Source organism: Phascolarctos cinereus, unplaced genomic scaffold (assembly GCF_003287225.1).
Source record: "Phascolarctos cinereus isolate Bilbo 61053 unplaced genomic scaffold, phaCin_HiC Scaffold_8;HRSCAF=390, whole genome shotgun sequence".
NCBI lineage: Eukaryota > Metazoa > Chordata > Mammalia > Diprotodontia > Phascolarctidae > Phascolarctos > Phascolarctos cinereus.
Genome location: NW_027556291.1, coordinates 57,274,623 through 57,302,148, shown reverse-complemented (window position 1 = coordinate 57,302,148; position 27,526 = coordinate 57,274,623). Strand labels below are relative to the sequence as shown.

The 27,526-nt window shown below is 37.8% G+C and overlaps 1 long non-coding RNA gene across 1 annotated transcript in view; it reads left to right on the top strand.

The window, feature by feature from the left end:
* The first annotated feature begins 130 nt into the window (after positions 1-130).
* LOC144454962 (uncharacterized) overlaps positions 131-27,526 on the top strand; it is a 48,112-nt gene continuing 20,716 nt past the window's right edge. The window contains exons 1-3 of the long non-coding RNA XR_013483522.1: positions 131-1,460; positions 1,727-1,781; positions 7,133-7,182. This is a non-coding gene — a long non-coding RNA (uncharacterized LOC144454962). The remainder of the gene's footprint in view (positions 1,461-1,726; positions 1,782-7,132; positions 7,183-27,526) is intronic.

Here is a 27,526-nt window from a genome sequence, read left to right as displayed (position 1 = left end):
TTTCTTTGCAAGTGCTGCTATCTGTACCAGTAAAAAGAATAACTCACTTGTATAAAGAAAGCTGTACGTTTTGGGTCACTTTTGATCCTTTGAGTAAACAAATTCATAATTTTCTTATCCCAGTGTTTCAGGGGAGAGACCATAGGATAACACAGGATAAGTAACTTGGTTACCTTGAAAGGTCTGGTAAGTGGATGAGTTGGGAGGCAAAGTCCAGGCTTCCTGACACTACAGGTTGGGACCACCAAGCAATTTGGAACACTGCCTGTCAAGCATCATTTTCCCTCTTCTACCACATATATATTCATTCTTGCCATATTTGACTTCCCTAAAAATTCATGTTCCACATAGCTAGAACTACAGGCTTTTTCAAAGGCCCTCTATTTGGAAGCTCCTTATCAGACAACTGAGGAAAGTGAGGCCCTCGAGGTTTCCAAGGCCTAATTGAAAGAATGTATGGGGTGTAGCATTAGGTCCCCTGCTTGGCTAACTCTACATGCAGCCCAATGGACATTACCTTGAGTGTCACTCGACCTTGATCAGATTTGATTCTTTCTTGTCATTTCCCTTCTCTTGACTCCATCAAATGGAGGCAGCAGGAAAATAAATTGCAAATAGTTGGGATGTCACAGTGTTGGGACAATGTCACAGTGTTGGGACAATGTGCAGGGCCACCCACATGGTCAGTCTTGCCATCTCTTTACCTCTAAGCCCTGGAGGCTTTACTTCATTTCTGGACTTTCCATTCCTATGACTGTGTTAACCTGGGAGATTTCAGAAGTCACTTTCATGTTCACTGTTGCAAGTGTCCCACTTCCCTTTGAAAGGTAAGTCTCTCAATTCCTTTTTCTTTTGGGGAAAATTTTTTGGGGATGAAATTTCACCTAGCCTCCAAGCTCTACCTTAATGTGGTAGACATATACCATCCTTGCACTCCAGGTATTTTTCTTTCTGTTTATGATTAATCATAATAACAAATACAACAGAAACAATGATAATACCTCTAAATGCAAAAACAGAAACGACTACCACAAATCTTTTATGGAATACAGCGTATGTGTATGTGCTATCTCCTTTAAGCCAACTACAGATCTCTGATTCCCATGCTCTTTGTAGTCCAGTTGAAAGAAATTGAATGGTGCTAAGTGATAGACTTGAGCATATATATATTTCCCCTTCTTTTTGTAGTTCCCTTATTCCATTTCATTTTTCTTCATCATATTTGTACTCAAGGGTGGTAAAATATGTGCACATTTCCAAAGACAAAAGTTCTTGCAGGCTCAAGTCAGATTCTGGGGCCTCCCCCAAACGTCAGATTCATCTTATTTTGGCCTTTCATTGCCTTAAAATTAATCTCATTTCTCTGTTGATTGATTCTAGGATTACTCCTAGGAAGAGCTGAACAACCTTCCTCTTGTGGACAAATATAATTTTGACAAGCTCACTGTTTCTTTTCAAAGGTGAATTTCCAGATTTGTATTTGTTTCAGAAATTTGAATAGGTCAGGTTTGGGGCCCTAAGTCAGGTAAAGCCAGGGAGTTTAGCCCCTGGTGGACCTTTGAAGTAGTTCCCCTGCACTCCTGGCACATCATTTTGGAAGTGCTCACGCACATCTGTAATAAGAAAAAGAAGCACTCCCTTGTATGCAGCCAGCTCTACATTGTGTGTGCCTGTTGATCCTCGAGTAAACTGTGAGATTGGTAATTTTTTTTCTTTGATTTTACAGGTCAGAGAACTGAGGAGGAGTGAGGTCACATGACTTGGCCCTCTTGCCATGACTGGTAGGTAGATCAGTTGAGATGTGAAGTCCAGGCTTCCTTATAGTGCAGGTCAGGATCATCCTGTCAGTGATTTCAGCCTCTCCTGCTCAGCCAGTCATTTTTCCTACTCTTCTACATGTGTATCCATTCTTGCCATCCTTCACTTCCCTAAAAATTCAGGGTCCACAAAGGCAGACACATAGGCCTTTTCAGGGGCCCTTTGCTTGAAAGCTCCTTACCAGACAAGTGAGGGAAGTGAGGCCTACAGGGCCTCAGGCCTAATCAATAGAATGTGTCTGAAGTATGTATTAGATGTCCCCCTTGGCTGTCCCCAAATGTTGGCCATTGGACGCTGCCTTGAGTGTGCCTCTACCTTAGTCAAATTTTATTCTTTCTAGTCATTCCCATTCTCCTGCCTCCATTGAATGGAGTCAGCAGGACAATAAATTGCAAGTATTTGGGATCCCAGACAACTGGTACAAAGTGCAAGGACTCCCATGCCGTCAGTCTTGCCATCTCTTCCTCTAAATCCCTGAAGCTTCACGTCATTTCAGCTTTTCTCATTCCTAGGATGGAGATACCTTGGAAGATTTAAGTGTTCGCTAATGTCCTCAGGCAATCATTCCTCTTCCCTTCTAAACACAAGTCTCTCCAGTTCCTCATTCTTTTGGGAAAAAAATGGAATAAGGTTGCCTTTGGGGGTGGCATTTTGTCTTGCCTAAGGGCTCTGCCATAAATTTTTTAATAATTTATTTTGATTTATCAACAATCACTTCATATGCTTTTGAGTTTAAAATTTTTCTCCCCCTTCCTCCCCATCACCCTCCCCAAGACGGCACACAATCTAATATAGGCTATACATATACATTCCTATTAAAACATATTTTCACATTAGTGATGTAAGTAAAAATTATAACCAATAGGAGGAACCATCAGAAAGAGAAAACAAAACACAACAGAAGAGAAAGGAAAAAAAAAGGCTAGCAATTCAAATTCCATAGTTCTTTCTTTGGATGTGGATAGCATTTTCCATCATGAGGCCTCTGGAGATGTCTTAGATCCTTGTATTGCTGAGAAGGGTTCAGTTTATCAATATTAGTCATCGCACAACATCGCTGTTATTGTGTACAACATTCTCTTGGTTCTGCTCACTTCACTCAGCATCAGAATATGCAAGTCTTTCCAGGTTTTTCTGAAGTCAGCTTGTTCATCATTTCTTATAGGGCAATAGTATTCCATTATATTCATATACCACAACTTGCTCAGCCATTCCCCAATTGATGGGCATCCTCTCAATTTCCATTTCTTTGCCACCACAAAAAGAGCTGCTATGAATATTTTTGTACATGTGGGTCCTTTTCCCTTTTGTATGATCTCTTTGGGATATAGTGCTAGAAGTGCTATTGCTGGGTCAAAGGGCATGCACATTTTTATAGCCCTTTGGGCATCGTTCTAAATTGTTCTCCAAAATGGTTGGATCATTTCACAACTCCACCAACAATGCATTAGTATTCCAATTTTCCCACGTCTTCTCCAACATTTATCATTTTCCTGTTTTGTCATGTTGGCCAATCTGATAAGTGTGATGTGGTACCTCAGAGTTGTTTTGATTTGCATTTCTCTAATCAATAATGACTTAGAGCATTTTTTCATGTGACTATAGATGGCTTTAATTTCTTCATCTGAGTACTATCTATTCATATCCTTTGACCATTTATCAATTGGGGAATGGCTTGTAGTCTTATAAATTTGTCTTAGTTCTCTATATATTTTAGAAATGAGGCCCTTATTAGAGAGACTGGTTGCAAAAATACTTTCCCACTTTTCTACCTTCCTTCTAATCTTAGTTGCATTGGCTTTGTGCAAAAACTTTTCAATTTAATGTACTCAGAATTATCCATTTTGCTTTTTGTAATGTTCTCTGTCTCCTGTTTGGTCATGAATTCTTCTGTTCTCTACAGATCTGAAAGGTAAACTATTCATTGTTCTCCCAGTTTACTGATGGTATCAGCCTTTATATCTAAGTCATGAACCCATTTTGACTTTATTTTGGTATATAGTGTGAGATTTTGGTCTATGCCTAGTTTCTGCTATACTCTTTCCAGTTTTCCCAGCAGTTTTTTTCAAAGAGTGGGTTCTTATCCCAGAAGCTGGGATCTTTGGGTTTATCAAATAATAGATTACTGTAGTCATTGACTATTGTGTCTTGCATATTTAACCTATTCCACTGATTCACCTCCCTATTTCTGAGCCAGCACCAATCAGTTTTGATGATTGCTGCTTTATAATACAATTTAAGATCTGGAATAGGGCTCTGCCATAATTTGATGGACAGATTCCTTTCTTCCACTACAGCCCTGCCAGATCTTTTGCTTTCTATTCAGGATTAATCAGAATAAGAACAGCAACAAAAACAGCCATAATGATAGTTTCAACTATCAAATCAGAAAGGAGCACAGCAAATATCATTGAAGGAGTATAGTGTGTCTGTGTTACCTCTTTTGATCTAGCAGCAGACCTCTGAGTCTGATGCTCTTTTTAGCCCAACTGACAGAGGAATTAAGTGATGCTGAGACATGGAACTTTACTTAGGCCACGGAGGACACACGTGATAGATGAATGAGGCGGAATTGCTAGTTGGGCCTTCCTGGTTCCAAGTCTAAGACTCTAAGATGTTTGGCTACTTGCCATCCTTTTGGTTTGCTTGGGCCCCTGCTGGTCAGCAATTCACTCCCCATCCTACTACATATGTATTCATTCTTGCCATCTTACACTACGCTGAAATTTCAGTGTCCACAGAGCTAGAACTACAGAATTTTTTAGGGGCCCTTTACTTGACAGACTTAACAGACAAGTCAGGAGAGTGAGGCTCTCTGGCTTTGCCAAGGCTCAATTGAATGAATGTGAGTGATATGTTAAATTGGCACATGTCTGCTTGGCAAACCCCAGATGGAAGGACAGAGCCATTCTTCCATGTTGGTCATATTTTATTTTTCCTTATAATTTCTGTTCCCCTTGCTCCATCAGATGGAATCTGCAGGAAAATAAATTGCAACTAGTCGGGATGCCAGATAGCTGGAAGATGTGCAGGGCCATAACTCTTTTCCTCTTAGTCCCAGTCAGTCTTGCCATAACTTTTCCTCTAACCCCCACTGACATCACATCCTTCTGTACTTCTTATTGCTGGGATTATAACATCCTTGAAGATTTAAGGAATCACCCTCTTGTTTACAAATTTCCTCATGTAAACATCCTTTTTCCTTTTGAACGGTAAGTCTCTTCAGTTCCTTTTTCTTTGGGAAAAATGGATGAAGGTAGCCATTGGGAGTGGTGTTTGGCTTTGCTTAAATGCTCTTCCATAATGTAATGGACAAATTCCTTTCTTGCACTCCTGGTGTGCCAGGACTTTTCCTTTGTGTTCAAGATTAATCATAAGAACAAAAGCAACAAAAACTACAATAATATATTTAAATACAAACCAGAAATAGCTACAGCAAATGTCATTTATGGAGTACAGTGTGTGTATGTTATCTCCTCTGACTCAGCAGCAGACTTCTGATTTTGATGCTCTTTGTAGTCCAGATGGCAGAAGAATTAAGTGATTCTAAGACATGGAATGGGACTTTGTCAGGATGATGCATCTCATAAGTGGCTTAGGTGGGATTCCTGGTTGGGCTTTCCTGTTTCCATTTTCAAATACCTAAGACATTTTGCTATCCACCATCAGTTTCCTTCCTGTGGTTCATTTCTGTTTGTTTTCATTTATTATTTGTTTAATTTAGATACTTTTTTTAAAAATAGAGTTCTGAATTGACTTTCCCCCTTTTCCCCATCATTTTGATCACAAGAAATATGATACTGATTATACATGTGAAATCATGCAAAACATATTTATATTAATCATGTTACAAAAATAAAGCTAGAAAAATAAAATCAAAATATTATGATTCAATCTGTATTCAGACTCCATCAGTTCTTACTCTGGAGGTAGCTAGCATTTTCATTATAAGTCCCTCAGACTTTTCTTGGATCATTGTGTTGATCAGAATAGCTAAGCCATTCTCTCTCTGTCTCTCTCTCTCTCTCTCTCTCTCTTTTGGCTAAGCAATTAGGGTTAAGTGACTTGCCCAGGGTCACACAGCTAGTAAGTGTTATATGTCTGAGGCTGGATTTAAACTCAGGTCCTCCTGACTCCAGGGCCGGTATTCTATCCACTGCGCCAGCTAGCTAGCCCGCTAAGTCATTCACAATTGATCATTGTAGAATATTACTTTTAATGTGTACAGTACTCTCCTGGTTCTACTCACTTCACTTTGTATCAGTTCATGTAAGTCTTTCAAGGTTTATATAAAAGCATCGTATTTTAGATTTCTTATAGCACAGTAGTATTCCATTACAATCATGTATTACAACTTGTTCAGCCTTCCCCAGTTCATAAGAAATCTCAATTTCCAATTCTTTGTTACCACATATAAGTATTTTTGTACAAATAATTCCTTTTCCCTTTTTAAAAATCTCTTTGAGATACAGACCTAGTAGTGGTATTCCCATGTCAAAGGGTACACATAGTTTTATAGTCCTTTAGGCATAGTTCCAAATTGCTCTCCAAAATGGTTGGATCAGTTCACAACTCCACCAACAGTACTTTAGTATACCTATTTTCCCATATCCCTTCCAACATTTGTCATTTTATTTTTCTGTCATATTTGGGCCAATCTGATAGATGAGAGGTGGTACCTCAGAGTTGTTTTAATTTGCATTTCCCTAATCAATAGTGATTTAGAATATTTTTTCATATGACCATAGTCCTGCTTGTCAATCACTGTTGGGGACATTGTTTTAATGAAAGCTCTGTTGAGGGAAACATCACCCAATTTGCAGCTATCCTTCAAGTACTAGGTCACCTACTACCTGTTAGCATCTACTGGCAATTGGAGAGGAGCTGAGATGGAATGTCCCATCCCATTTTGCTGATATGGACATATTCGAATTATCTTTATCTCATGAAACTTATCAATAAAAGCTGGCTATATCTCTAGGAAGTAGCTTATAAATATATTTCTACATTGATGTACTTTTAATAAACTCCTTTTAACATCTGGGAAAAACCTTAAACAAAGAATTTGCCTTTTACCAAATGGAGCAACACCAGGAGCTTTTGAGGGTTTTCACCCCTGGCTAGCAATGTGGCTGGGCCTGCTCCACCTCCTGGAATGAGCAATCAGATAATGCCTGACAGCTGGCCCACCCCAGCAGTTAGTTAAGCCGTGAAGTGGCAGAGAATTTAGCTCCCCAAAACTCAGGATAGAAAATGGAGAAATAGATTCCCAAATTCAAATTTTGATTTTTTTTTGTTTCATTTGTGCACCAAGAAGAGAAGGTAGAAAGAAGGAAAAGCCGAAGGCTCATCAAAAAATGGCAGGTAAGTAAATGACCAAGCATGCTTTTGCATGGGAATACCAGTATTCATAAAGGGAATGGGAGGAGTGAGCTTTCAGGGGATTCCAGGGTAGACAAGTTGTAATACCTTGGGAAACATCCTGCCTGTTATGTCCACAACCCACCAATGAGGATAGGTAGGGATTGGGAAATTGGGAAAAAAGGGGAAAAAAAATCTTTTTGCCAGATAAAGGATGTGACCTTAGATATTGAACTCAGTCAAATGAGCATTCTGATTGTGTTTGAAGATCTCTAGGCTAGGCAAACGAGGGATTTTCAGTGCTCTAGAGAGAGACTTAGAAACAGCAATTGGAGGAGGTGACTAGATACTAGGTATACCTTTTGGGATGGTTAAAGTAGAACTTTCAAAGCTTTTAAACATGAACATAAAACAGGGCAATCTCTCTCTCCCTTTCTGACTGTGGCCAAGCTGGAGGGGAAGACAAGAGAAAGAGAAGAAGAAAAAATCCAGTAAAGTGAAGCTCATATTTTAGATAGTCTGAGTTACGATGGGGAAAAGAAGTATCTGATCACAATATGAAAGAAACAAGACGAGTGCAGTTGTGAAGGGCTTCAATCTAAGCTTGAAAGAAAGGAGGAGATGAATTTTAATGAAATTAGGAATAAGAGGAAATGGGTGATAGTTTGGATGGAGGGTTTGGAAGTAAAGGATTGTGGAAATTTGGAAAGAGAAGTGAGGAAGGGTTTGATCTCATGCAGATAAGAAGGATATGAGAAACTTTATTTGGTTATTCTTCATGATATGGAAAATATAGAAATGTATTTGTAGCATTGAATTCCTTGCGATAGCAAACCATTAGCAGGGTATAGTTTAGTCCTTATGTGAGGAATTGATAATTTCATTACTACATAACAGAAGTTATGTTTGCAGTTTCTATGTTTCAGAAAAGTTTCATGGATCCTAAAAAGAGAGGTGAAAATACAAGACTGTCTCTTTAAATCTTTGTCAATAGACTAAATGAAAGTAGTTGGCCCTATAATTTGAAGAGCTAGCAGCAAATGACCCTTGGTTAGATTGAGACTTACATGTTACCATTATTGAATATAAGTCCAGATTTGATTTGGTCCTGAAAGTAAATGATAATGTAGTTTCACTTATACTGAAATGTATTCTATTAAAATAATCGTGATAAAATCAGAACTTAATGCAAAATGGATTTATTATTTGGCACTAAGACAAAAGAAAAAAAAATGGTGGAAAATGCATAAATCAGGAAAACCTGAATCAAAAAATCTGATCTCAGAAATTTATTCACTATGTGACTTTACCTCTGTTTACCTCAGTTTCCCAATCTGTAATGGGGAAAATGAAATAATAGTGCCCACTTCCTAGGGTTATTTTAAGTAATCATATGATTGTAAAGTGTTTAACACAGTGCCTGGCATAGGGTGAGCCATATGTAAATGTTAACTGTTGTTCATATTATCATTTTTTTAATTAGAAGTAATTTTTCCATACTTAATAACTTTATACAGGTTTTAGATATGATCAGTGTAAAATGCTAAAAGCCATAAAATAAAGGGATTGCTGTGTAAAAGAATTCAGAAATGCATTCAGATAAATTGATGTTATTTGGCATCCAGATAAATGTACCTCCAAATTCTGTTATGTTTTAAAAATCCATAATAATGTTTATGTTGTTTTTGTGTTTCTGAATTTGCTTGTGTTATGAATGCTGGGAAACCACTGTATGAGACATGCTGAAAATTACTTTGGCTCTGGTTACTATGAAATTATTAACTAAGTCATTAGTGTTAATTGTCATAACGTAAAAATCTATTAAGTATTTAATTGGGCATATTTTGAAAAGGAAAATTCATAATTACTGTATGGGAAAATTTACAAAGAAAAGACCTTGTAAAATCTCCTTATTTGTAATCTTCCTAGGTTTCTTAAGACTATCTGCTTGGGCATGGTCATAAAATCTTATCATCCCTGTAAAAGAGCTTGCTATTGTGGTGAAATTCCTCAACAATGAACTGGTTTTCTGAGAAAATGAGATCCCCTTTTCCACTCTTCACAAAATGGGGAGAAATTTTTAAGCCTGCTTATTATAAAGAGTGAGCTTCATCTAAGGTTATTTGCCTATCACTTGTGAAGGTTATGGAATTATACCCAGAATAGGACATATTGAAGTTACATCTTTAGCCAACTTAATCTCAACAAACTCACAATCTTAAAGATTAAATTAAAGATTTATTTTTGCTTTAAGGGGTGACTATAGAATACCTTAAGAGATAGATATCTGTTAGTCTGGAGGTTGACAGACAGTGACCAGTGGTTTTCTGGGTTTTTGAGTAAACTCTTATATATTCACTGTCTCTGTGAAATTCTATAGTGTAATTATTTTCTTAATTTCTAAGGACTGATTTTTTTATACCAGGATGAGTTTAAACTCAAGCAAAAGAAGAAAAAGAAAAAAAAAGGATGTTGAGTAAATTTTTAAAGGCCTGGTAAACATTTTTATTATTGCAACACCATGAGAGAAATAAGAACAACTGTATCTAGTCTTAAGGTGTGATTAATTAATTAATGAATATTTGAGGTAAAATCTCATTGGACTGTAATCTGGTATTATCCTAAGTTTGGATTTCAGGTATAATTGCATTGTCATGAGGCCAGTAGTTCACCATTCAAAGAAGATGTGATGTGCTGCCTGAATGGAGTGCAGTCTGGGAACTGATGCAAATTGATATCTGGGCCTGGGAAAGGTTAAATGAATGACTTTGGCATGGCCTAAGGGAGGATCCTCTTGACTCATTCTCCCCATGGTGCTATTCTTTTTTGAACATGTACATTTCCACCTGATTAATCCTGAGCCTGACTGGCTATGGTTATTGTACCGGGTGAATAAGGTGGAACTTTCCAGTTCTGGCAGTTCTTAAAACTTGGCTGTGACTTCCCTGAAATCAAACAAAGCTAAGGATGCTCTATCCTGGTATGCCTTTGTTGAGTCTTTCTGTGCCCTTAGGCTTAGACTTAGAGGACCAGTTTTGATACTCTTATACTTATGTCCCTCCTTCTTCCTCTCATAGAAAATCTCTCTTATCAAGGTTGACAAATAGTATAAGTTTATCATTGCAATACTGAATAAGTATCTTTTAAACAAATTCATTTGTGTAACTGGTGACCCTAGGGATAAAATGCATCTACTTACAGTAAGTGTTGGTAGCTTTGTATTCGTGTGTAGGATAAGATCCTCAAACTATCTCCTGCTCCTACAGGGGAATTACCAGGCATGGAAAATTTTGAGAAAGCAACAGGATCATATGGTTTCTAATACAGGCCTTAAACATGTTGTAATAATAAGTTCTAAAAATTGGGTTCAGGACTTTACAAAAAATTGCATTGATAATTGTGAAGAAACCTAGAAATAGCAAGTGGTCTATAATAATTGTAAGTTTCTGAAGTTTCAGGTGAATTATGGGTTCTGAATTTGATGTTCTTATAGCTCTATTGTTAATAAGACCAGAATCATGAGCCTTAAGCTGGTTTTTCACCACATGAATTAGTTATTGAAAAAAGCACATTTAAGAGATTTTACTAAATTGTATTGAGCCTAGTTACTGACAAATTTGAGTAGAATTCCATAGGAATCTCTGCAAGTGCCTTGGAACCAGAGAAGCAGATTCACTGGAAAGAGGTCACTTCAGAGCTGCCCTGGGAATGAGGCCTATTCCTCAATGTCCAAGGGAAGATCTTGCCAGGGACCAGACAACTATATGTAATATCTGGGACTCAATGTGAAATGTGCTGATTAATTGAACATTGGGAACGGGTTAGAAGGAGAATTTATTTTATTTAATATTAATTATCATTATTGTATTACTTTGGTTTTTCGTTTCATGGTATTTATGTTTACTGAATTTTCTTTGTGACCTTGTTGATATGTAAATCTCCCCTTTAAATACATGTATTACAGGAAAATAGAAGGGGAAGGGGATAAGAGAAGGGAGGGGGGAGAGATAGAAGAGAAGGCAGACCAGGGGAAGGGGTATTCAGAATGCATGCCATCTTGGGGTGGGGGAGGGGTGAGAAATTTGGAACTCAAAAACTTGTGGAAGTGAATATTGAAAACTTAAAAATAAATAAATTTATATTTAAAATAATAAATGTATTAATAAAAAAAATAGTTCTAAGTACACGGTGAGCCCTCTAAATGGCTTAATGTGTAACCTGCCTTAGTTTACATATAGAGTTTATTTAAGAAGGTTTGTCTCCTTGGAGGATAGATGAGCTTATGATTGTGTACCTAAGTTTATTCAACTTTATGACATTAATGGAAACATGAGATTATGCATTGTGATGCTCATGGCCACAGTACACTTGTTTCCTGTTGCTAGTTTAAATCCCCTAGCTTATTATACCCACTAATGCTTGCTCAGATTGATTTGGCATGAGCAGCAGAGAGTAGGATGACATAGTTAAGGATAAAGGAGTGAGATGAAACCAGTTGTGTTGCTGCACTATAAATATGTGTGTGTGTATATATTTATATTTATATTTACATTTATATATGGTATGCACCAAATGGAGGAATTATAGAAAGTTATTCTGACTCAGTGACTCATTGTTCCCAGTCCTGCTTGTCAATCACTGTTGGGGGAGGCATCACCCCAACAGTTGCAGCTTTTGTATTATTCCATGCTATCCCTCACATTTCAGGTCACCTACTATCTATTAGCCTGCATGTCCTGTCAATTGGGGAGGAGCTAAGATGCAATGTCCCATCCCCTTTTGCTAATGTGGACCTATCTGAAATGTCTTTATCTTGTTATGAAAGTTATCAATAATAGCTGGCTCTATCCTGGATCCCTGGCTGATGTTTTAGTGCAGCTAGTCAACATGTTACTCCCTAGATGCACATTTAATAAACTGCTTTTAATTCTCTTTTTTCCTGAGTTTTGCCTCATTACTTAGGCTGAAAGCCCAAATAATTTCCCTTTGAATAAGACACTGGATTCGCTGTCATCTTCAGGAATTGGTATTGTTCTGAGAGTGAGGCAAATTGGAAAAGGAGAACCCCCAGGGCAAGCTCTATAAGACAGTGGCAGAAAATGCCTACAGGGGAGAGCCCAGGTTGGATACCTCAAAAATATTTCATTCCATGAAGAATATGGAAAACTGAGAGAGACTAGATAATTATAGAGTTCATGAAGCAGTGAATGGAGGATTAGAATAGAGAGAGACAGCAGCTGCCGCCCTGGGATTGCACCAGGACTGGGGCTGGGACCGAGCTCTTCTCTCATGGTGATCAGAGAGACTTTTCCTATTGACCTTAGTGTCTTTGGTCTTTGTGGGTTAAGTCTGGAAACAACCTTGAGGACTGCTCCAGATTCACTGAGGCCTGGATTTTGCCTGCCTGACCCATGCTACACTGTGCTCCTCTCCCAGCCCAGCACAACAGACCTTTCCAATCAACCATCTATGTTGTCTTGGGCTGGAAATTTGTTTCACTCTTTTTGTGGGTTCTGCTGCTCTAGAATTTGTTCAGAGCCATTTTTACAGGTATTTGAAGGGGTTTGGAGGAGAGCTCAAGCAAGTCACTGCTTTTATTCCACCATCTTGGCTCCACCCCTGTAGTAAAATTTTTAAAAACAAAAGGTAAACATAATTATGTTATGATGATCACACTTTATTTCAGTATACACATGTGCACAGATGCACAGGCACCCAGAAAATCAATGAGAAGCATTGTTTTTTGAAATATATTTTTTTTCTGTATTCAGTGGATTAAGCCAATGACAGGCATGATCAGTGAGGAAAAATAAATTATAAAATATACTCATGATTTGATAAACAGCTTCAATTTATGAATATTGAAGCCACCATTATTTTGATGCTCTGAATTAAAATTCAGCTCTTTGACCATGAAGTCGAATGGAAAAAAATGAGTAGAAAATACCCACAATGGTTCTTGAAAAATGAGGATGAACAAAATAATTCCACACAGAGACTTAATAAAACAAGTCTAGTATTAATAGCCTCATTTTTGCAATAAATGGAGTGAATTTATTTTTCAAAATATTATTGTAACTTTCCCAATGTTTTAAGGGAATGATTTTTTTTAAAAAAATGATATATTTTCCCCAGTTACATGTTGAAACAATTTTAACATTTGTTTTTTTTTTTGACTTAGAGTTCCAAATTCTCTCCTTCCCTTGCTCCCTCACCTTCTCCCTCCCTGAGAAGGTAAGCAAGCTGATATAGATTACATATGTGCAATCATATAAAACATTTTTATATCAGTAATTTTGTACAAGAAGACTCAAATAAAAGGAAAAGAATGAAAGAAATAAAGTGAATAATAACGTGCTTCTGTCTGTATTCAAACAATATCAGTTCTTTCTCTGGAGGCGAATAGTATGCTTCATCATTGTCCTTTGGGATTGTCTTGGATCATTGTATTGTTGAGAATAGCAGTCATTTGCAGTTCTTCATTGTATGATATTTTGTTACTGTGTACAACATTCTCCTGGTTCTGTGTCAGTCTTTCCAGGGTTTTCTGAAATCATCCTACTTGTTGTTTCATGTGGCACAATAATATTCCTTAACAATCATATACCACAGCTTATTTAGCCATTCTGCAATTTATGGGTATCTTGAAGGGACCAACTTTTTTTTTTATTTTAAATCACTATATTGCTAACAGATATGCAGAGAATTTAAACAGAAGGACAAAAAGACACCAAGGCTGAGATTGTTAGTTGGAGACTTTCAGAGATCTCCAAAGACAGATTGTAGGTGGTAGGAGCTGCAATAGAGAATGGGGGATCTGGAAAGGCATTGGAAAGCAGGAATATCAGACACAGGAGAGCCCTTACTATAGGGAAGGGGAGAGCTAGGAGTGTCCTGATACCCCCAGATTGTCAGAGATGGAAGGACCCTCAGAGTATGATAAGAGCTCACATTTATAAGGCACTTTCAGACCATCAAAATTCTTAAGTAATGTCTCATTAAACCCTTAAAACCACCTTGTAAGCTAGGTGCTCCTATCATCCCCATTTTATATATGAGAAAACTGAGGCAGTGAGAAGTTCAGTGAATGAGAGCCCAGAGTCACTAACCTAATTAGTATATGAGTCTGGATTCGAATTGAAGTCTTTCTGAATATGTTTCCAGGGACCTAGGCCCTGTGCCACGAGGCTGCCTATCTTGTAATCTGAGAGGGGCCATCCAACCCACATTCACAAAATACACTAGATAGGAAGTAGTTTTTGCTTTAATTTATGTTTTCTGTGTTCAATGATTTAAAGTATAGGCAGGGAGAGGATTCTGGAAAGATGGTAGAGTAGGTCAGAAATTTAACATTAAAAATGTTAAAAGATGGGGGTGGGTTGGGGAAACTTTAGAACATTGAATGTCAGGACTGTTAGAGACTTTAAAACAGAAAATGGCTGGACTGGGAGTTGCCATGGAGAAGAGAATGGGAGGACACAGAGAAGGAGAGATATCAGACAGAGGAGAGCTCTTACTACTTAGAAGGGGAGAAATGGGAGGGTCCTTAAGGTCCCAGATTGTCAGAGATGGAAGGACTCTCAGAATACAGAAAATAGCTCACATTTATAATGTCCCTTAAGACTGTCAAAATCCTTGACCCCTTCATCTCGTTAGCCTTAAAAGAATCATGTGAGCTCATTTCTCCCAGAATACTCATTTTATACATGAAGAAACTGAGTAAAGAGAGGCTAAGTGTATAGCCCAGGATCACAACCCTTTTTAGTATCTGAGGCTGGTTTTGAATTCATTTCCTTCCGAATCCCTTTCCAGGGATCTAAGCCCCATTTCCTTTAACTGCATATTTTGTGAGCTGAGAGTGATCATCTAGCATATACTCAAAAATATAAGTGGAAAGCAGCTTTTTAAAAATAATATTTTATCCCCCAATAAAATGTAAAAACAATTTTTAGCATTATTTTAAAGTTTTGAGTTCTAAACCCTACCCCTCCCTCCCTTCCCTCATCCCTTCCTTAGCAATCTGATATAGGTTATACGTGTGCAATCAAGTAAAACATTTCCATATTAGTCATTTTGTGCAAGAAGACTCAAACAAAAAAAGAAAGTGAAAAACAGTATGCTTCAGTCTATATTCAGATACCATAGGTTCTTTCTCTAGAGGCAGATCGCATTTTTCATCATGAGTCCCTTTGGATTGCCTTGTATCATTATATTTTTGAGAATAGCTAAATCATTCACAGTTCTTTATCATGGAATATTGCTGTTATGGTTTACAATGTTCCCCCGCTTTGGCTCACTTCACTTCGTGTCAGTTCATATAAGTCTTTGCAGGTTTTTCTGAAATCATCCTGCTTGTCTTTTCTTATAGCCCAATAATATTCCACTACAATCATATACCACAATTAGTTTATGCCATTCTCCAATTGTTGGGCATCCCTTCAATTAGAAGCAATTTTTAAGAAAAAAAATTTTTCTCTGTCCAATATGTTAATTTACAGACAGACATGATAATTTAATAAAAATAAATATGGTACATACTATATGGCATACAACTTTTTATTTCAACAATATTGAAATCACCACATTGGTGAAGGTCTTTAACCATGAAGCCTAGGAGAAAAGATGAAAAGATATTCCAGGGGCAGCTAGGTGGCACAGTGGATAGAGCACCGGCCATGGATTCAGGAGGACCTGAGTTCAAATCTGGCCTCAGACACATAACACTTATAGCTGTATGGCCCTGGGCAAGTCACTTAACCCCATTGCCAACCCCCCCCAAAAAAAAAGATATTCCATAACAAGGTTCCTTAAAAATGAAGATGAATAAAACATTTCTTAAAGCAAGTGATCAAGTTATGTCTGGTACTGATGTCATCATTTGTGGAAATAAATGGATTGAATTTTTTTTAATATTGTAATTTTGATAGAGTTTGAAGGGGACCAACATTTGCTTTTAAATCACTTTATTTAAGATACATGTACAGTGAATTTAAAGAGAACAACTAAAAAAATTCCCAGCCAGTTAAAAGACAGTGGGACCTTAGAATATAGAATAAGTCCTTCAAATGTAGAATGGCTGAGCAGGGAGTTGCCATAGAAAAGAAAATGTTAGAGCTGGGAGGGCACTGATAAGGAGAGGTATGAGACATAGGAGAGCCCTCTCTGCAGGGAATAGGAGAAATAGGAGTTGGGTTTTTTTGGTTTGTTTTTTGTTTTTGTTTGTTTGTTTTTAATGAGGCAATTGGAGTTAAGTGACTTGCTAGGAAGTATTATGTGTCTGAGGTCTGATTTGAACTCAGGTCCTCCTGAAAAGGGCCCATTCTGTAGCCATTACATCACCTAGCTGCTCCAAGGAGTATTCTTAAGACCCAAGAATGTCAGAGATATTCTAGATAATAGCCAACATTTATAAAGCACCTTAATGTTGTCTATAGCTAAGTGGCACAGTGGATAGAGGACCGGGCCTGGAGTCAGGAAGACTTGAGTTCAAATTTGGACTCAGACACTGGTGTGACCCTGGTCAAGTCACTTAACCCTTTTGTCTCAGTTTCCTCATCTGTCAAATGAGCTGGAGAAAGAAATGACAAGCCACTCCAGTGTCTTTGCTAAAAAAAAAAAAAAACAAATGGAGTCACATGTAATGACTCAACAACTTGTCAGAATCCTCAACAAACAGAATCACATTTTAACCTGAAAACAACTCTGTGAGTTAGGTGCTGCTATCATTCACATTTTATACAAGAGGAAACTGAGGTAAAGAGAGGTTCAGTAAATAGCTTAGTGTCCCATATTACTGTCAGTGGCTGAATTTGAATTCAGGTCTTTCTGAATTCATTTTCAGGCCTCTAAGCCATGTGCCACTGCTTATCTTGTGAGCGGAGAGGGTTCTGTATAGTGAGTTGATCCTACCTCCAGTATGTGAAGAATGTGCTGTGATGAAGGGTCCCAGCAGCCGGGAGCCCTTGGTTTATTACTGCCCTCTGAAAAGAGAGAAAGTGATGTCATTGAGCTCTTTCTCAGTGATGACCCAGGCCAAGAGAAAGTTGAAATAAATCAGTAGACAAAGGTATTCAGCACAAGACAGGTCCCTCAGGAAGGAGGAGGAAGACTTAATCAAATGAACACTGAACCCATTACTTTGGATGCCCCCTCAGTCATTTGTAAAAGAGACTGCAGATGTACCATTAAGCAGGGAAGCCAATAATAAGAAATGTTTCAATGATAGAGTGCACAATCAGCAATACAATTTCCAAAGAGAACAGGTTACAAAATTTAAGATCTCTTGAACCAGACTGGACTTTCAGAGAAGAATATCAAATTTATTTTTTAAAAGAAAGTATAGGAGGATTTTCACTGTCATTGTTCTCAGAAGAATTTTAAGAGTAATCAAATTTGAACAAAAAGCAGCCTGGTTGTTGGGCTGTAAGGGACCAGTGGCTCTCGTACTTATCAAGAAATGACTGATGAGGTTTCACCATTGTTTCAGATCCCAAACATCAATTTGATATCAGTATTTTAAAATGTACTTTTTACCTAGCACCACTTTTTCTAAAATTTTATATTAACTGGCATTAAGCAACAACACTCCAACTGGTGTAGGAAATCCGTTTTTTGACCCATTCATTCATACCAAGGTATGGGCTTAGCTAAGGTATTGCAATCACAGCTCCTGAACCAGATGGCATTGGGACTGCATAGGGAAAAACGATTGATTCAGGGAGGCATATTTTAAAGACTAGTTTTGACACTTCACATAAATATAATTATATCCCGAAGAAGGGGCAGCTCTCTGGTGCCATTTTTTATCTACAAGAAATGGGATAAAAATCTGCCCTCCAAATGGAGATTCATATCTCCACATATTCATTTAGAAGTTGTTATAGAATGTGGTGTGAACTATTGTTCTAACCCAGATTTCTACCAGACTGCTTTCTAATTATCCCAGCAGTTTTTATATATCAAATACAAACTACATTCCCAAGTAATTTATATTTTCAGGTTTATCACACATCGGATATGAAAATCCATTGTTACTGGTTTTCCCTTGTCTGATCTGTTCAATTGATCTACTTCTCTATTTTTCAACTAATGCCAAATATTTGATGACTACTGCTTTGTAATTCCAAACACACAATTACCCCTTCATTCCTTTTTTTTTTTCATTTTTTCTCTTGGTATTCTAGATCTTTTGTGTCTCTAAATTTGTTTTGTTATTTTTTTAAAGGAGTTCTGTAAAGTAGCCCATTCATCATGTCATTCCTACAGCTTTAAATCTATTAATTAACTCTGAGAGTATCATCTTTTTTATTGTATTGGCATGGCCTAGCCACAAGCACTGAATAACTTTGAGTTATTACAGTCATTTTTTTATTTCTTTAAGGGCAATTTTGTAATTGAATCTATAGAATTATGCTGTGGTTTTTGACAGACTGATCTCCATGTATTTTAGGCACCTTTTCATTATTCTGAGTGGGTTGAGGGCGATTAGCTTTAAATCCTATCTTTCTCACTTCTTCCAGCTCCGATTTGTTGATCTCTTCCCCTCGCTAGAATGTAAGCTCATTGAAGGCACAAACGCTCTTGCTTCTTGCAGCTCCTGGTACTTAGTAAGTGATTTATAAATGTTCTTCTCTCTGTGTGTCTCACTGTATGACTGTCTGTCTGTTTCTCTCTCTCTCTCTCTCTCTCTCTCTCTCTCTCTCTCTCTCTCTCTCTCTCTCTCTCTCTCTGTCTCTCTCTCTCTCTCTCCATGGATTCCTTGATGCAGTAAAACTGGCCTTCTTGATTTCCTTTTCCATCTCCCAACTCCAGGAATTTTCATTTGCTGTCCCTTATGCCTAGAACTCTCTCCCTCCTCATATCTACCTCCTAGATTGTCTGGCTTCCTTCAAGTCCCAGTTAAAATTACATCTTCAACAAGGAACCATTCCTGGTTTACCTACATGTTATTGCCTTTTACCCTATGAATTATCACTAGTTTTCTTGTAAATATCTTGTTTGTGTGTAGTTTTTGTATGTCCTGTGAAAAATGATTTCTAGACTCAGAGCTCCATCCCCACAGCTTTCTGCTCCAAAGTTCTTCAGGAGGACATAATGAGATTGCATTGAATCTTCTTATCCTGGATTTATTTTATACTACTCAGGCTTGGGGGGAGACAGATTTTTGTTGAAAAAGTATGTATCTATGTACCCCCAAATGCCAAATCAAGCCAGTTCTGAAGTGGCCTCCTTAGGGGAGCCCAGTTTTAGACTGAACTCTCATGCACTGCATGTCAAACCAGCTTGAGAGAAATTAAGCTGTGGATACACACATGCTAATTTCGTTTAAGTCTTTCTTAGAACAGACTGTGATTTATTGGAGTTCCACAGTTCTCTCTGAAATTACACTGTAAGGTACTTGAGGGCTGAAACTGTCATTTACCTTTCTTTGCATCCCAAGTACTTAACCTGTGCTTGGCATGTAGTTGGTGTGTAATGTATGCTTGTCGATTGTTGACTGTATTTCTATTTGTCTGTCTAATATTCCTCACTCTCTCACAGCCCCCATATGTCATATAATTGGGTGCAAAGTTTTCACTTCACTTTCTACTTCTTCTACCATGCTTCATTCAGCTTTTCATCCTGAATTCCTACCTTGAAAGTACCCTCTCCCTCCTCTTCAATGGGTTCTTCCAGAACCTACATTGAAGGAGGAACCCAGACTAGCCGTGGGCCATTCCTCTCCAGATTTCCTTTTCTATGACAAACTATCTCTGTCTCTTTCCCCCACCTCTATACATTTTCAGCTTCCTTTTATGTGCTGTCTTCTCACGTTAGAAGAGACTTTTTTTTTCTTTCTACTTGTATTTATATTCTCCATGCTCAGCATGGCTTCAGGCACAATAGGAAGCATTTAATAAGTGCTTGTTGACTGACTGACTGACTGACTGACTGACTGACACATCCTCTTCTTTCCTCACCTGGGCAAGTGCAGTAGACTTCCAGCTAGTCTCCCTGCCTAAGATGTCCCCCCTCTGCAATCCATCCTCCACTCAGCTCTACAAAGCATCCTAGAGTCCATGTCTTCTCATGTCAATCCTATGTTCAATAAATTCCAGTCCACCTACCCCTGTCCCTGTCCCTCTCCCAACATTTGGGATCAAATGCAATCTCCTTTTTTTTTGTTCTTGAATGCCATTCATAATCTGGCTGTAATCCACCTTTCTAGCCTTATCATGTATGATTCCCCTTCAGGGAGTCTATGGTCCAAACAAATTTGCTTTCTTGTTGTTCTTCACCCATGAAGCCTCATTTCCCACTTCTGTGCCTTTGAAAAGTCTGTTCCCTATGCCTGGAATGAATGACCTCAGCTCTGCAGCTTAGAACCTTGGTTTCCTTCATAGCTCAATTACCATACCTCCTCTTCTTATACTTGAACCCTTTCCAGCTCCCTCCCTGCTTGTTAGAAACTCTCCCCCAATATCTTTTCTTTTGTTGATGTTTTGTGTATAGAGATAGAGATACGTAGACAGAGAGACAGATAGATTAGATTAGATTAGATAAGATAATGTAATATAATGTATTTGGATGGAAGTTCAAGTTCCTTTAGGTCAGATCTGTTTCATTTTTGTCTTTGTATCCCCAGCACCTAGGGCAGCTCCTTATAGATGCTGAAGAAATGCTTATTCAGAAGCAAATTGTCTTTGAGAAAAATGACACCATTTTCCAGTGACACCTGGTATCCAATAAGGATATTGCAGGTCCTGAAAATTTTGAGGCATTTTTGTGGTCCGTCCAGTGATTACTGTTTTAATTGGCCTCTGTGTGTCCATATCCATTTATTCTGTTCTGGCCCTTTCCAAATTCTATTGTACTTTAGCACCTGTGAGAACTCACTTGTTAAGGGAGGCAGAACAGACCTAAAGAACAGAGCTGAAGTGAAGCAAGTAATGAATCCTGCAGCTTAAACAGAAATTCAGATTACATCATCACCATTGAAATTGTCTCTTACACTCTTAATCCTAACAGTGGAGATACGATACAGGTTAAGACTTCACAGCTGTGGAGAGAGCACTGAGCAGGCTCCACCCTACAGAGCACCTGGTCCCTGGTTGAAATATTAATGTTGTCCATTCACAAGAGCAAAACTTGGAGGAAAGAAATAAAAGAAAATAGCCGATCTGAACCTATAAGATATTTTATGTAATTAACATCAAAATATGACTGAGAGAGTGGAGCGCAAAAGCCTCCTCAGACAAGCTGACACAGGCTTCCAAGAGCTAATAGCTGAATTTTCAGAAATTTCTGAGATCTGGTTATTCAACATAGTCAGTGTACAATTCAATCAGCTGCTGCATAGATGTTATTTATTATTGTGAAAGAATCGGCATCAGCCACAGCTCTTTCTGCAAATATGATTAAAGTTCCTTCAGGCCTTTTTCATTTTGTCTTCATATCCCCAATACCCAGAGGAATGCCCAGCCAGTCCTAGGTGCTTAAAAAAAAGCTTATTGAACACAGAATTGGCTTTGAGGAAAATAATATGGTCTTTGTTGACATCTTGTGTCCAGAGAGGATATTGCAAATCATTGAAAATTTTGATTCAATCTTGTCTTCCTGTGGCCAACTCAGACTTTACAATTTTAATCATCATGACCTGTCCAAATGGTAGTATTCCATTCAGACTCCTCCCAAAGCCTCTTTTGACTAGATTTTAGCACGTGGGACAATTTTTAATTAAGGTAAGGAGAAGTAAATCCTCCACTTATACAGTGAAGCAAGTAATGAATTGCTTCAATATAAATAAGAATTCAGGCTAAAGCATCACCATCAAAATGATGTCTTGCACTCTTAATCCTATCTTAATGACATATGCCACAGGTAAACATTAAATGTCAGTGGAGACATCAGTGATGAAGCTTCACCTTATAGTGTGCTTAGTTCCCAGGTAAAGTATTAATACTGCTCATTTCACAAGAGCAAAGCAATATGAGGAAAATATATACAAGAAAATAACTGATCTCAACTTTGAAGGATATTTTTCAAATCTCAAACTCTGAGGAAGTGATGCACAGGCTTTAACCTGCTCATACAGGCTCATTCAGACTTCCAAGAGTTGATGATTAATTTTTTAGGAATTTTGCCAGCTAGTTGTGAAGTCACTTAGTTAATCAGCATGCATTAAAAGCCCTGCTATGTGCCAGGCACTGTGCTGAGCACTGGCAGAGGCAAAGAAAGGGAAAAGAAAGTCCCTTCCCTTAAGGAGCTCATAATCTAATGTTTAGCACAGCCAGCATCCAGTTCAATCACTTCTTCCACCTGTAGCATTATCTGTTGCTTTATAAGAATTGGTTTTAATCACTGAAGAGTACTTTTTCCACACATTGTTATTGACTTTGAGTGATTGTGGCTTTAATAATGAATGTCTGACGGTGTGATGAATGAATTCAAAAAAGACACTCTGACCTCCCTCAGTATGCCTGCAATTTGACCCTGACTCTTTTTTCATATTAATCTCATTCCTAGCCAGATGCTCAAGGACTGTTTATGGTATTTGCTCCAAGGAAGGGCTGGCCACCTTTCCAGGAACTGGATATTTATAAACAAGAATACTCTCAAGTATAGTTTTGAGAGCAGCTCCTTTCCCACAGATCATGTATTTTTGGCAAACTGCCTTCTTTGTTAGAAGGAACTGCTAAAGGCAGGTAGCATTGTCTTTGGCATCTCTGCGCATCGTGCAGACACATAGCCTGGGACTTTCCCACTGGGGCTTTGGAGGCTGAATCAGGGACTCCCCAACTCACGTGATCCAGATGTAGATGATTCCCTTGATGGTGATGATTGATTGTGACAAGATTTGATACTGATAGTGACTTAAGTATATTGTTATTACCTATTGGGACTTACTAACCCTGATTCTATTTTACTTAGTAATTTTAACTCTATGTTTTAATCTTAATAATAAATACTAATACATACAAATATGTATAAAATATATAAAATTTATATATAAATTATATATGTGTGTGTGTGTGTGTATGTGTGTGTATAAAACTTGAGACTCTGTGTCATTTCTAAAACAATCTGAACCAAAACTAATTTCAGCTGCAGAAAATAAGGCTGCTTAGCAATACATTTTCTGGCATCATGAACAGGATTGGTTTTGAGATGCCATTGTTCTCAAGGAAACTGCCTTATTGAGTGCCGACATTCTGGGGTGGGAGAATATGTCTTATGCATGCTTAGATGAGGAGTGGTCTCCGGGAATGGGCCCTTGTGAATATAGGGAAGGCAAATTGAGGAAAGCAGAACCTCTGGATATTTTACACCGTTTAGAGAGTGTCCCTTTTGAAAAAGGGGAAAATCATTTGACTGTTTGCCAGAGAAGCTGGGCTTTCTTGACTGCCTATCAGCTCATGCACCAGCAAGCTGAAGGAGGAAAAAGCTTGAGCAGAGAAAGAGATGGGCAAATTACCCCCTTCTCACACACACCTGGGGATCTCCCTCTAGGTTATCTTTTGTAGAACTGGAAAAAGCTCAGTCTCCAAGACTTTAAAAAGGAACATTTTGCCCGACCTCTACACAATTTGAAGGACCACAAAAAAAAATTGATTTTTAAAGAGGATTTCTGACAAACTTCTCAGAGCTTTTGGATTTTCCCTGTCATTTTTTGTACTACCCTGTCTGTATTTGTTCTGTCTTTATGTCTCTGTATGGTGTGAGTGAGTGTCTACATGTAATCTGATACCCTGTAAGGTTCAGAATGCATCCAACCAGCAAGAGAAGCCTCCAAGGGCTGCGGCTGGACTTTGCTTGGAATGCTGCTTTCTCTTCCTCTATCCCTCTCCCTCCCTTCCTGATTGCAGCAGCTTCAAAGGAGTAGGTGGATGGGAGAGAGAAAGAGAGAGGAAAATACTTTATTATTTAGGTTATATGATTGGTGAAAACAAGTCAAGGAGAGTAAGAGAAGTGTCAGATCAGAATTAGAAAGAAATAAGATATATGCAGTTTTTAAGAGGGACTTTAATCAGAGTATACCATAAAGATAAATAGATAGAAGGAAAGGCAAGAAAGTTTAAGCATGTAGGAATGAGAGGAGTATGGATAGAAAGGCATAATCTATTGGCACAAACTGTGTGAACAAAGGGTTTCAGAATGGTTTAGAAACTTTTGTAAAAATTGCAAAAAATTGTATATTTGTAATTGTAAATTGGAATTTCAATTGTAAATAAAAAAAAACTCTGTCTCTTTCTCTCTGTCTCTATTACACCTCTGGCTAAGTTTTGAATGTGGAGGAAGAGACAAGAAAGAAAGGGGGAACTTTTTCCCTCAGATCAAAGAGAGGCAGGTTAACACTTAATCTTTCCTGCCTCACATAAAAGAGAAAAGTTTTTGTTTAAGATAAGTCATAATTTATTATACTATTTGGCACTAAGACAAATTGGGGAAAATGTATGGATCTGAAATTTGTTAAGTGGGTGACATTAAGCAAGTTACCTCAGTTTACCTCACGTGATTGTAAGGTGTCTAACATAATGCCTGACAGAGGGCAGACACTATAAATGTTAACTATTATTATTAGTTCCTTAATTAGATGTGACCACTATACAATGGCAATGGTGATGAGATGCCTGATTTTCTATGTAAGGTAATTTAGAAATATATTCAACAAAATTGTAATCATCTGATTGGCAATGTGTTTGTTTCAAGTTTTAAACATATGGTATTGCTTTAAATTGATAAACTTTTGTATCAGTTATGTCAAGCAACTTTTCATAATTTGGATGTTATTAAAGTATGAACTGAGAGAAACTAAAATATGATGGAAAAATTGTATAAAGCCAATTATGTTGTTTTATCAGCCCTGGTAACCCTGTCTTATAATGTTTTATAACTGCCATTTATAAAACCAGGTATTTCCACCTTTGCCTTTAGTTAAAGAGGAAGTTACAGCTAAAACAATCTGACTATCACTTATGAAAATTGTAAGATTGTTTACTAAGTTATTTGGAATTACTGTTTTAATGTTAAAACCTATAATTGTTAATTGATTACTGTGTGGAAAGGAGGGGATTGGATGAAAGCCTTATCCAGATTCGTTCCACCCATTCAGAACAGTCCTCCTTGGGGAATAGGGATCAGTGGGCAGGGGCACCAGGATCAGCCTTGCCCTAAGGTTCATGTTGATTCTTCTTATTTTGTAAATTTGCCAAGGATCCTGGAAACCATCTCTGTGGGCAAGGTCATCAGCCCCAGGAAAGAACTTGTTTGGGTTATGGAGTTCCTAAACGATGAACTTGGGGGCAGCTAGATGGTGCAGTGGATAGAGCATCGGCCCTAGATTCAGGAGGATGGAGTTGAAATCCGGCCTCAGACACATAACACTTACTAGCTGTGTGACCCTGGGCAAGTCACTTAACCCCATTGCCTAACAAACAAACAAACAAACAAACAACCAAAAAACCTAAACGATGAGCTTAGCTTGCTGAGAAATTGCAAGTTTATGTACAATAGATAGAAAGGATTTCTAATGATTGGCTTTTATACCAGGACAAGTTTAAATTTGAGAAGGAATGATGTTAAATGGAATGTCTTATGTATGTGAGTCTTGGTAAATTTTATTGCTCATTGCAAGTCCATGCAAATAAAAATAACTGTATCTGGCTCTAAGCTGTGATTAGTGAAACTTTCTGTTTGAGGTAAAAGGCTCTTGGGACCTTAATTTTGTTTGGAGTTTGAATTCAGGCATAGTTGTCTGCATTAAATCAGTATCTGAGAGAAATGCCACAAGCTACTCACAGGGAATGTGATCCTATACTGTTAACAGGTGGAGCTCTGCATCTGGGAAACGGCCGTGAGGACAATTTTAGCCTCAATGTAGGATGGGATCCTCCTGGCTCAGTTTCCCCATTGTGTTCTTTTGAAAAGGAATGTTTCCCACCTGACTATTCCTGAGTCTGGCTATGAGATGGAATTGATCCTGCATGGTTAGAGAACTGTGATTCTTATCTGAATTCAAATAGAGCTAAGGATGTTTTATCCTGTCATATTTGGTATGTCACATGTCTCTGATTTTTTCCTTTTATAGCACATTTCTATGATCAGAGCAGGTGGTCAGTAAAAGATGTGAGCACAATGTAAGTATGTGAGATCCTGCTGTTTTGATCTGAATTTATAGTCATTTCATGGCCTAAAGAAGAGTTAAAATTGGTGTTTGAACTTATCATATGTAAAAGATTCAATTTCTGAAGTATCTCTTTTCTTCCAGAGTGAATATAATTAGAGAAGGATAAACAACCTTATGAAAACAAAGATATTGTTGACCAAGTTCCAGATACTGGCTAAAGAAGCAATCCCTTGGGGTAGCTAGGTTGTGCAGTGAATAGAGCACTGGCCCTGAAGTCAGGAGGACCTGAGTTCAAATCTGGCCTCAGATCAAACACTTGACCCTGTATGACCCTGGGCTTAACCCTAATTGCCTAAAAATTTGAAAATTAAGAAAAAAAGGACCAACTCCTTAAATGAGACCTCTTGAGGCAGGGACAACTCTATATCCAGTCTCAGCAGGAAGCAGTTTCAGAAGCTACCCTAAAGATTTTGGGTCCTATTTGTTTGAGGGGGAATGATGAGGTGCTTGTGCTCAGACCCTAGCTCTAGGATCGTGTTTCTCTTCAGCCTTTGTATATTATTATTGTTTATTGTTCTATCATTCTTCAATTGTTATGTATCTTGCTATCTAAAACAAGTCCTGGTGAACTCCAGGTAAAATGACACCCTAGTGCTAGATTAAAGGCTGCTGAAAATACTACACAAGGCACCAACGTTTCTCTCATGTATTACACCTTTGTATATGCTACCATGCTGTTATTAGTGAAACCTGTATGGGATACTATAATAGATACCCCTTGTTTGCTTTCTGGAGCTCTTTTATTCAATATTATATATAATCTTAGTAAGCATTATGGTCCTGTACTTATAAGTATAGATATGATAGGTCCCTTTAGTTATATGTGTGTTCCTTTTGATAATCTCACTGCTTTTCCAGAAAATTTCACTCATATTGCATGTAACAATTGTACTATTAATAGAGTAGCCTTTAACAAGATGAGTGTTTTTATGCATCTACCTAATAGTTGCTCATATTGGTTTCCCAATGTTACTATTTTATATCGAGGAGAAAATTAATACCAACACTATCTAAACCTCCTCTCTCATGGAAGACTTTAAATCATCTGTTGTAAACATCCTTTCGCCCTTATTATATACATGTATATATATATATATATATATATATCACAATATAAATGTAGTACTTCCTGGTCTCAGCATGTAGTCTCTATGCTAAATAACAGTTATCATCCATGTTATT